The following is an 11,669-nucleotide window of genomic DNA, read 5'->3' as shown; positions in this document are numbered from 1 at the left end:
ATGTGGTTAACAACAACATCAATACTCCAACAGTGTCATCATGTACAAGGTCAGAGAAACTGATCCATCAGCCTGAAACTGACTGACCATGTGGCTGTCAGTGACTCCAACACAAGTGAATGGAAACATTGCTCAGAGCCTGTTTCTGTAACATTCAACTCAACCAGGAAATAAAAAACATGAATAATTAGCTGAAAACAAGGCAACTGCTCTGTTAAGAGTCAAAATCATTCAATGTTCAGTTATTGGACATTATTGACTCTCAGAATATTCTAACCTGCAGAATCACAGTAAAAGGGGAAAGTAAACAACATTCTTGGCAAAGACTTAATGAACCAACTGCTTGTATAAAACAGCTCAGAACAAAGGGGCTGAATCCTCCACAAACTGACAAACACAGATACCATCAGATTTATAGATAAAGATTGGAATTCTTTGGAAAAACACTTCCCTGCTTATGGTTTGCAGTAGAAACCATTCTCAGTGATCTGCCACTTATTTCCTTTGAAAAGAGTCTCTGTTTCCCCTCAGAAAAGCAGGTGTGTCGCGCACTTACAGACTGCCTTACAGACAAAGGAAACCTGATCTGAGACTCGCAGGTTAATGAAGCTATTAGTGACAGCCCATTGCACACAACAAGAGCTTAGACCACAACAGATTCTAGTGAAACCAACAATGCAATGAAAAAGGTGAATTAGTCTTTATAATCATGCAGCCTCTCTCAATCAAATAATCCTAGTCAACTTCTAAACATTTTAAAACTATTAATATCAATATATACATATTTATTTACTTTCCTAATTGCCTGCAAAAAATATATCTGATTATTCTCTTCAAAATATATGTTAAATGGTCAATTCATAATCACAATTTATTTCCAATTATTCTTAGTATAAAACAACTTGCAAACTAAAATAGTTTTCATGGTAATAATGACAATGGAAACTTTGTTATGTAGTTTACCCATATGTCCAAATATTGTTTTGGTTCATTATTGTAGTGAAGCTAAAATTAAAGTCTATTTATTTTCTCTGATATCCTTCCATTACTTTATTCCCTAATAACAGTGCCCATGGTGTAATGGGTGACAAGCATTAAATAAAATTGAATTTTCATTGCAAGAACTTGTGCAAATAATCACATATTATTCAGTTCATTCATTGTCGTTGATTATCATCATTTTCACCATATGATTACGTTAAATTCACTTAAATAATCACAGTAGAATTTTCACTTCTATAGATATGTCAAGTGAATGTCAAATTACTCATATTTCAAGTCAAACCAAATTTACATTTTGTTCTGTTTTCTTCCAGGAATGACAGGATGTGTTACGTTATTATGGGAAACAGGAACAAGTGAAGGTAGTGCCTCTCAGACGCGAGACCTGAAAGCCAAAGAGCCAGGTGGTAGTTACAGTGGGGGAGGTACCGAGTCTCCCACTATCCTCAGAAGGCAGTGAGGATGGTGACACTGACTGGGACGGGTTAGATGACAAAGCGCCCACGTATGGACAGAGAGAGGACAGTAGGTGGGTTGACCCACCGCCCTGTAAGGCCCAGAAGGCCGTGTCTGTGGCACCGCTCGGCATCAAAGCTCAAACTTGGACAGACGGGAGGGGGGCAAGAAAGGGAACTGACAGAAACCAAACTGAACCGTTTATCCAGCTGAACGACAGATGTTGGTGAATGACCACCCAGCCTGATAGAGAAATGGTAATAATGGGCCTTATTGGGTGAATACAGATAAATTAGTTGAGATACAGTCTCACCGATGATGGTGTCAGGCCAAGATGCCACGATGTGTACAGCAGAACATGTCTCTGCAATGAGAGGGTGAGGGTGTGAGCCGGTTCCCCCCAGTGCACAGCCGATCAGTGGCTCCAGGCATTTACAGATATTACAGGGACACACTGGGGAGGGGTCAGGCTGAATGGGCTAAAATAACCTTGGTGACTCAGGGACCCAAGGGTAATATCGAGGATCATACAGAGAGGAAACCTAAGGTGTGTAAGGACCACTGGGGATTACCAACCCCCAACCTGTGATGATGAAATAGGTTGATGTGTTTAAAGATAACATGGGACCATATTTAACTGTAATTATAAACATGGGACTCCCAGTGGGAGATAATTCTAACCACCTTCTGAATTGGGCCATGAGAGCTGAGGCAAACTCAGAAACACAGGGGAATAGCTGCAGTACAGGGAGGGTAACCAGACCCACAATGTTACAAGGGAAGCAGGAAAGGGTACATAGCCAAGGAACGTAGGCAGAGAGAGGGAGGTAGATGTTCACATTGTGTGTGCACCTGTGTTCATGTAGGCACATGAATATTCATTGATGCTGTGCTTGGGAACCAGCAGAACATAATATTGATACAGGAGCATCTATATCAGTTACCGATACGGATTTGCCCCTCACTCCTCAATTACTAAAATGAGAGCAGTTGGAGAGGGAATCGAGGAAGCTGGATGAAATAAACCTGTCCCGATGCAGATCATGGATACGGCAAAATATATTCAGATATGGGAGTGTGAAACTGAGGAAAGGACCATTCTGGGAGTTGCCATTTTAGAACCGTTCCGAACAACTATTGATGTAGAGACACAAACTGTAATATGGGAACAACCTGGCCAGGCCCGGGACAGGAAGCAAAGGAGAGGCGACATCTCCAGAGTAGTTACCTTGCAGGGAGACTGGAGCAGTCAGAGAATCTGGAGAGTTATAGCAGGGCGGGTAACTCAAACAGGAATGTGGATTGTTATCTGTAGATCCTGTAAAGATCGAGGGTCCTCTCACTCCCCACACAAACAGGATCCCATTAAAGCTGGGGCTGAGGAGGCAGTCATTGTGACAGTAACAAATTGAGAGAAGCAGGGAATAGTCAGACTAACAGTATCCCAGACTAACTCACAGAAACCGAAAGGGTCATCCCACCTCACTATTGATTATACCTCCCTCAGTAAATCCGCCACTAAACAGTATCCTACAGTAGCGAACCACACCACTTCAGTTAATGGATTAAAATTGCAACAGGATACAGTCTCAGCCCTTGATATTGTGAATGGGTTCCTGTGGACCTGGAACAGCAGAATAAGCTGGTATTTACTGTCTGAGGAAAGCAGTAGACCTGGATCCAATTACCTCAGGGATCCCATAATATTCCAGTATATCCCACCGATACATGGCTGATGGAGTTCGTCAATTTAATCTTACCAGCACCTCATTACCTCAGTTGGAGAGAAAGAACATATCCAGATATCACACAGAGTATTGTGTTGGATCAGGCAGGCCGAGCTTAAAATTAACCCACAGAGCGTGGGAAGGTAGGGGGAGACGTACCTGGGACATCACATCAGGGCGATCAAATCAGGAAGGGAGGAGGACAATCCCAGTGTAACGAAAGATCATGATTTCAAAACTATACACCCACACACCGTGAAGGAGATAAGGCAAACTTTAGGATTGTTCAATTATTGGAGAACTTTTGTCGAGAATTACCCAGAAATGGCAGAACCATCACGAGCCCTGACAGAAGCACTGACATTAGCCAGGGGTCAGGGAGTCAGCACATGCACAGACAGACAGCATGCCTTTGGTATAGTTCATGACCAATTGATAGCCTGGGCTTGGTGGGGCACATAGAGCATGAAGGACAGATCAGAGAGTTTGTGGAAGCAGCTAACTTTCCCAGTGAAGCAGCAATAATGAAGATTATAGCTCACAGGAAAGTAGAAACACCACACTAACAGAGCAGTGAGTATGTGGGGAAGGCGGGTGAATAGACAATAGATGCAGGAGTAGGCTGTTCTGCCCTTCAAGACAGCACCACCGTTCATTATGATGATGGCTGATCATCCTCAATCAGTATCCAGTTCGTGTCTTATCCCTATAACCCTTGATTCCACGATGCTTAATAGCTCTATGCAACTCTTTCTTGAAAGTATCCAGAGACTTGGCCCCCACTGCCTTCTGGGGCAGAGCATTCCATCCCACTACTCTCTGGGTGAAGGAGTTTCTCCTCAATCTGTTCGAAGTGGCCTACCCCTTATTTTTAAACTGTGCCCACTAGTTCGGGACTCACCCATCAGCGGAAACATGCTTCCTGCCTCCAGAATGTCCAATCCTTTAATAATCTTATATGTAAAATACTGACTGAAACAGTGAAGACATTTGAGGAGATGGCAATGGGCATAGCTACAGAAGTGAGAGAGGAAGGTTGAAAGATATTCCCAGAAACAGTCCCACAACAGGAGAAACAGGAATGGGAAAAGGGTGGGGCAATAATAGTACAAGACAGAGTCTGGATGATCCAGCAGTGCCACCACACTGTATAAGACAAACATTATTAAAAACATATCATGGGCTGAACCATATGGGGCAGGATACAATGCAATAGCAGATGATCCACGACAATCCTTGCCGAGAACAGGGAGCAAGGTTTTGTCGAAGGGGTGCAGTGTGTTCACAGTGTGAGCCAGGGAAAGCAATCAGGATAAAATGGAGGCAGCAGCAGGGACCCAGGGGTCCATGGGAACAATTACTGATGGATTTGACACACACACCCATCCCAGTCCCAGGGAAGGAAGTCCTACTGGGTTTTAATAAATAGGTTTACTCATTGGGTGGAAGCGTTCCCCTGCAGATTATGACCAAGGGACAAATGTTACAGGGAACATAGCTAAAGAGCTATGTGCCCTGTTTGGTACTGAACAGAATACCCATTCCTCCATACCACCCCCAGAGCTCTGGGACAGTAGAAGGAATGACGCAGACACTGACAGCTAGTCTGACTAAGGCTCTCTCAGAGACAGGACAGCGATGGGTTAGAGTACTCCACACCAGCCTAATGAAACTGAGGACAACCCAGCAAAGGGTATGGGGCTGTCCCCCTTTGAATTAGTGACTGGATGGACTATGCAGATGCCACAGGGTGTGGTAGTGGGAGGGCCGGAGATGTGTGGTGGTGGGACAGCCGGAGATGTGTGGTAGTGGGAGGGCTGGAGATGTGTGGTAGTGGGAGGGCTGGAGATGTGTGGTAGTGGGAGGGCTGGAGATGTGCAATGACAAGGATAGGGTTAAACCATTTGTGAAAGAACTGGCAAAGCAGCTGCATGGGCTGAGAGAATCAGAGACTGTGAAAGGGAACACGGAAATATCCGAGCTGACATTCCAAACCCTGGAGTTCAGGTCAGGGGGAAAATATTACTGGAACGTATGAAATAAACACATCAAAATGCTGGAGTTATCTGGGGGAGCCAGAGAGAGACCTCTCCCATCATGCATTAGTAAGGAGCTCTGAATAAACGTTGGTCATGCTGCTCATCACAGAACTCAAGGCTCCTCTTTGATATTTCTCCCAGCAACAGTTGTGCAGGGGCATGTTGCTGGCTGGATGTCTATGGCTAGTGCTGTTCCACAAGGATCAGACCTGGGCCATCTGTTGTTTGTAATGTATGTAAATGAAAAGTTTGGAAATGTAAAAGATTTAATGAGCAAGTTTGTAGATGGCACAAACTGTTGAAGTTGTGAATCGTGAAGAATGATGTCAAAGGATACAGCAAGAAAGAGATGAGTCAGAAAGTTTTGTGGAGAAATTGCAGATATATTTTAATTCAGACAAGTGTGAGGTGATGCGTTTTGGAAGACACATAGCAAGAGGAATATACACAATAAACGGAAGGGCCCTGAGCAGCACTGATATACAGATGGATCTTCAGTTGCAAGCTGAAAGATCCCTGAAAGTGGTGAAGGAGGTGAATGGCAGCCTTGCCTTCTTCTGTCAGGGGAGTGAATATAAACCTAGAATCAGGCCACCTTTGGGGTATTGTGTGCCGTTTTGATCACCTTATTATAGGTAGAATGTGAAGGGTTTTGGGAAGGTGGAAACAGGTTTACCAGGATGTTGCCTGGATTGGGATAGGTTGGAAAATCTTGGATTGTTGTCTTTGGAAAATCAATGGCTGTGGGGTGACCCAACTGGCACAGACAGAGTTTGTAGACCATGGTTTACTCCAGAAATTGAATCTCTTGTTAAGAAGAAGAAAGAGGCTGATGTGTTGATGAGGCAAAATGGTACAGATGAAGCAATAGAGAGTTTCAGATCAGCTAGGAAGGATTTAAAGAGAGAGTTTTAAAAAAACAAAGAGAGGACAAGAGCAGTCTTGAGCAAACAGAATAAAGGATAACCCTGAAATTTTCCATAGGTATGTGAAGAATAAAAGGATGATTAGGGTAGGAATAGGGCTAATCAAAGGCAGAAGTGGGAAGTTGAGTGTGGACCGTGCAGAGATCGGAGAAGTGCTAAATGAACATTTCTCAATGGTGTTTACACAGAAAAAGGGGAATATTGTAGAGGACAAAACTTGGTACGAGATATTAGACTAGAAAGGATTGAGGTTAGTTACACACAGGTGTTATGAATACGAGAAGGAGTGAAAGTAGACAAGTCCCCATGGGGTTTATCCGAGGATTTTCTGGGAAGCTATGGAGGAGCTAGCAGAGCCTTTGGCTTTGATATTTGAGACATCATTGTCAATGGGTTTAGTACCCGAGGACTGGAGGATTGCAAATGTTGTGCCCTTTTTCAAGAAGGGCAGCAGAGATGACCCAGGTAATTATAGACCAGTGAGCCTTCCTTCCATTGTAGGAAAGGTTTTGGAAAGGATTATAAGAGATAACAGTTATAATCATCTAACAAGCTCCCATTGTCTTACCTCCCCTCCATATTAGCATAGGTAAGTGAATTCCCCATTTACTGAAGGAAGAACCCTCCAGCCTTAATCTCTTCCCATCAACACATAATCATGAGCATTACGATAATCAGTTTCTGTAATCCATTCATACGTTATCACAGGACATCGCCATTCATCAAGCTTTGTAAGGTCATAATTACCTACTTTAAACTATGTAATGACAATCGCCCATGTGACTGATATGCCTTTGTCTAATTCCTATTAAATATACTGTCTCTGTGGGTAAGGCAGAGATTCATGAAGAAGAGTCTCTACAAGTAGGCACTTTGCTACTTTAGAGATGCTTTAAAACTCTCGCCGGCTGTCCAATAATAAAGCTACTGCTGTTGTGCAGAAAACTTGCATCGTCTGGATTTGTGGAAAAAAATAGTCATCAACAATGAAGGATATGAATGATCTTCAGGATGTGGAGTACAGACTTACTGGAGTGGTTCACTGATGAAGAAAATGCAGTCATTGGATTGATTTGAAGAAATTGCTATTTTCTTTGAAGTAAACAAGCTAAATATATTTTTGATAGAGCTGTATAAGATTATAACAGACCTAGATATAGCAGACAAAAATATGTGTATTCGATAGGCGATGGCACTAGAATTAAGATCAGATGTAAGGTTTTGAGACAGAGGGACATGAACAAGTGTTTCTGCTGTCTGTATTGGCTAGAAATATGCAGAACATTACCTATTATGGTGGTGCAGGCAGAGGAGAAGATGAATGATTGATAAAAAAAATTATATCAGATCTGAGGGAAATAAACTTGCAAAGTTTGTGGGACATATGGGGAGGGAGAATATGGGATTCTGCTACAGAGAGCCAGCTTGGATTTGATGGGCCTCTCTCTGTGCAATAATGCATTTTATTTGGGCTTGCTTAACTTGCTCTGGTCACCGATTAAGTTGTCATTTAGGTAAATCTGTTCAGTGTTCCTACTCAGACCAATACAGTCTGTCCTTCCACAGCAGGAGATAATGTTTACTGCTTTATACTGGTGTGTGTGTGTGTGTGTGTGTGTGTGTGTGTGTGTGTGTGTGTGTGTGTGTGTGTGTGTGTGTGTGTGTGTGTGTGTGTGTGTGTGTGTGTGTATATATATATAGAGGGGGTGGTGAGGGTGTAACGGTGTGTATAGCAGTCTGCCAGCATTTATCTGAAATGGCAAAACACTAGTGCAGCCACACTAGGGACAGACTCTGGAAATGTGGGGAATGTCAAAAGGGAATTCCATGCCTATCCCACCTGGAAACTGGCCAAACCAGTCAGACTGGGGAGAAGCTGTTCACCTGCTCTGTGTGTGTGGGGGGGTGGGGGGGTGTGGAAGGGATTCACTCAGGCATCCATCCTGCTGAGATACCAGTCAATTTACTCATACCCACAGTTGGATGATTTTTTTTCTCTTTTTCACACCAAGTAATGAGCAGCGGTTTTGGCAGTTCATAAAGTTTTGCATATCGAGAACTTCGTTTTGGAAATGTTCACAACATTTCTGAACTGTCGACCACATTGCTGTGGGTCTGAAGTCACAATGTAGGCCAGACCAGGTAAGGATGGCAGCTTCCTTCCTGAACGGGCATTAGTGATCCAGATGGGCTTTTCTGGCAATCGATTAATGGTCATCATTAGATTCTTAAATTGTCAAGTTTTTAAAAAATTAATTCAAATTCCCCCATCTGCTGCAGTAGGCTTTGAACTCAGGTCTCCAGAACTTTATCTGGGGCTTTGGATTAACTGTCCAGCCATATCATTCGGCCAATACTTCCCCACATCACTGTCCATCTGCACAGAGTAAACGGCGATTTTCTGGTACATCAGGACTGACATCAGGACTGGTTAATCACACATACATTTGCTGAATAATTGCAGGAGCTGGATGTTGATGGGCTATTGCCATCCATCTATGAACCATGTATTCTGAGGTTTGTTTCTGATCATGATTGTAAACACCATCAGTCTTGTTATCTTTTGGGGATAAGAACAGTTTCAATTACATTTCTGTTAAATACCTAGCAATCAAGTCGATCCCATAACTCTCAGGCAGATTAGTTTCCTTTGAAGAGCTCCTCATCTCCCCAACCTCCTCCATCCTCACCTCCAACAGGACAATAATCTCACAGAGTCTCTTTGTGACTATGAATGAGACAATCTGATCAGTTGCTTCTTTCTCTACTCCTATGTCAAGTTGGATCTTAATCTCCCTTGCTGCAGTTGTGATCCTGCATCGTTGTATAGTGTTGCTTGTATTTCATGTCTTGGACTGTCAGTGTTTATGATACTGCATGTAGCTTCTTGTACATCGGGTTTACAGTGCAAGAGTTTAGCTCTTGCCTTCCAACAACAGTAGAGTCGTACTCCAACAAAGCTTACAGAATCACGGCCTAGCATATTCCCCAACTTCCCTCCTTCCATCAAACCAGAGGATCAGCCCTCATTCAACTGAGGGAATTCAGGAGGGCATGGCAGTAACAGCAGCATGAATACCTACAAATGAGGTGTTAACCTGATGAAGTTACCAAACAGCATAAGCAGCAAGTGATAGACAGAGCGAAGCAATCCAGTAAACATCGGAACAGATCTAAGATCTGCAGTCCAACCACAAGCAGCCGTGATTGAAGTCAGAGCACAGCTGGAGTTCTGAGGACAGTTCTCTCCAAGATATCAATCAACAAGAATGACAGACTGGATTAATCATCATAAAACTGAAGTCCATTTGATATTAATACGTTTACAATCAGTGTTCAAATCACCACGTGTAGCTGAAGGTAAAGATAATCTTCAAGTGATTGTAACAGTGAAGACACCGGAATACTTATTCAGCAAATTAAAACCTGTTGTGCTAGTAATAATTTTAAAGAGATATTAAAAGTAAGGTGACTTGAGTATAATGGACGAAATTTATTGGTGGGTATCTGAAATGTGAAGTTAATTTAGGATTAGTTAACAAATAAACACATGGTAGGGAATCCCAGTCTCATGGAGTGCACATCCAGTTCCATGTGGGAAAACCAGGACACTTCTTGTGTGAGCACCAACCACAAGAACACGGAGATGACACTGGAACACTAGTTTGACCACGGCTAAAGTACTGCACTCACTCATAGTCCCCACATTCCAGGATTGATGTGATCACACCAGAGAGGGGACAGAGAAGATTGATCAGAATGTTTCTCTGATTGGAGAATTTCTGCTCTGAGGAAAGGTTGGATAGGTTGGGTGGGGGGGGTTCCAAGGAAGATGAACTGAGATTTAATTGATGTGATGAAATGCTGAGGAATCCAGGTAGAATGGATAGGAAGCAGCAATTCATTAACAGAGCCATCAGGAACTAGAGGTTTTAGATTGAAGATAATTCTCAGAAAAAAAGGGAAAGGAGAATTTATTTCCCTCAGAGATGGTGGAGAGCAGGATCTCACTGATGGGGTGACAGAGGCAATTGCCAGCATTACATTTGAATAAAAGTACGTGGATGGAACTGAAATGTTGGAATGTGCAGGGCAATGGACTAAGTTCTGCAGAATGGGATAAATGTGATTTATTTGACATTTCTCCAGAATATTAAACTCCAGTCCAATTTGAGAAGTTAAACATCATTAGACTTGAGCTCCAAATGTTAGAATAAAATTATCAGAAAATTACAGCACAGATCAAAGCCACTCGGCCCATCCTCCATGTGTTGGCTGTGATAGAATGACTCAGGCTTTACAGCGTTCTGTACTCACCAATGAGAGCAACAATTTCAGACTGTAGACTCTGTCCTCTATGTTGTTATAACCTATTTTCTCAAAGTATTTCTTTGGCAGCTGCATATCTTGTTTCCTTGTTTCTTTCCCAGCCCTAAATCTATTCCCCTTGGCCTTGAGGGACGACCATTTCTGCTGTTTAATCTCTCCTGCCTTCCCCTATGTGACAGACTGCCTTTCTGTCCTTGTCTCACACCTACCTACTCACAACCTGTTACATTTCTGATGGTTCCCTGACCAGTGTAACTTTCACTCCCTCCGGGTCAATGGCACAAATTTTGAATTCTGTTCCTCCAGAGATAATGGGAAATCTTTCTGGCTGCAGTTTCCCCCAGATTTTATTTTGGAAACAGAGAATTTGCGTCAGTCAAGTATTTGTGAGCTTTCATCCACAATTCCGAGCATTTGGGTGTAATTTGTGATCCTCCACAGATGTGCAGGTTTGCTCTATTGGCCGTGCTAACATGGCCTGGAGAGTGTAGGTTAGGCGCGTTGGGTTGGCCAATGTAAATGTGGGCTTACGGGGATAGGGTAGGAGAGCAGGTAATTACCGACTTGATGGGCCGAATAGCCTCTGTCTACAGCTGCAGAATTATGCGATTATAAATGGTTGCGATTGCTGTCACATTTTCCTAATGCTTGGTTCGTTCAGCTCAGGTACACATGCTGCCTGTGTGTTTCTGTGGGTTCTCACTCAATTTCACACTGTATGTGAGGGTGAGAATGAATTTTTAAATATAAATATTCCAACTGAAACTCCTCACAGGTCAGGACCTGTTTCTGCTGCTGCCATCACTCACAAGGGACAGGAAAACAATAAAGGTTTCATTACAAATCTTACAGGAACATAGAGGTTATAATTACAAGAAAAGGCTGAACGGCTCCAAATGTTTTTCTCAAGAAAACAGGAGACTGAGAGACAACCTGGTACAAATGGGAAGCTTTGTGTTTGTATTTTCAGAGATATGAGGTTGAAATCATCAGGTCGGGAAGCATGTTTCATTGCCCCAGATCATCAAAGTTGCAATCTAATGTGTATCTTTCATTCTCTGTCTGAGTTAACACCAGATGGACAGGTCAGTGTCTGAGTGTTTCCCCAAATCCATGATTGAATCTGGCTCCCCCACAGTCTCAGGTGTTGCAGCACTCACTGGGTCATGGAGAAACTCTGCCGTTACAAT

This window comes from Hemiscyllium ocellatum, unplaced genomic scaffold (assembly GCF_020745735.1).
Source record: "Hemiscyllium ocellatum isolate sHemOce1 unplaced genomic scaffold, sHemOce1.pat.X.cur. scaffold_302_pat_ctg1, whole genome shotgun sequence".
Taxonomy (NCBI): Eukaryota; Metazoa; Chordata; class Chondrichthyes; order Orectolobiformes; family Hemiscylliidae; genus Hemiscyllium; species Hemiscyllium ocellatum.
The sequence above is the reverse complement of the archived record's forward strand: the minus strand, read 5'-3'. Positions refer to the sequence as shown.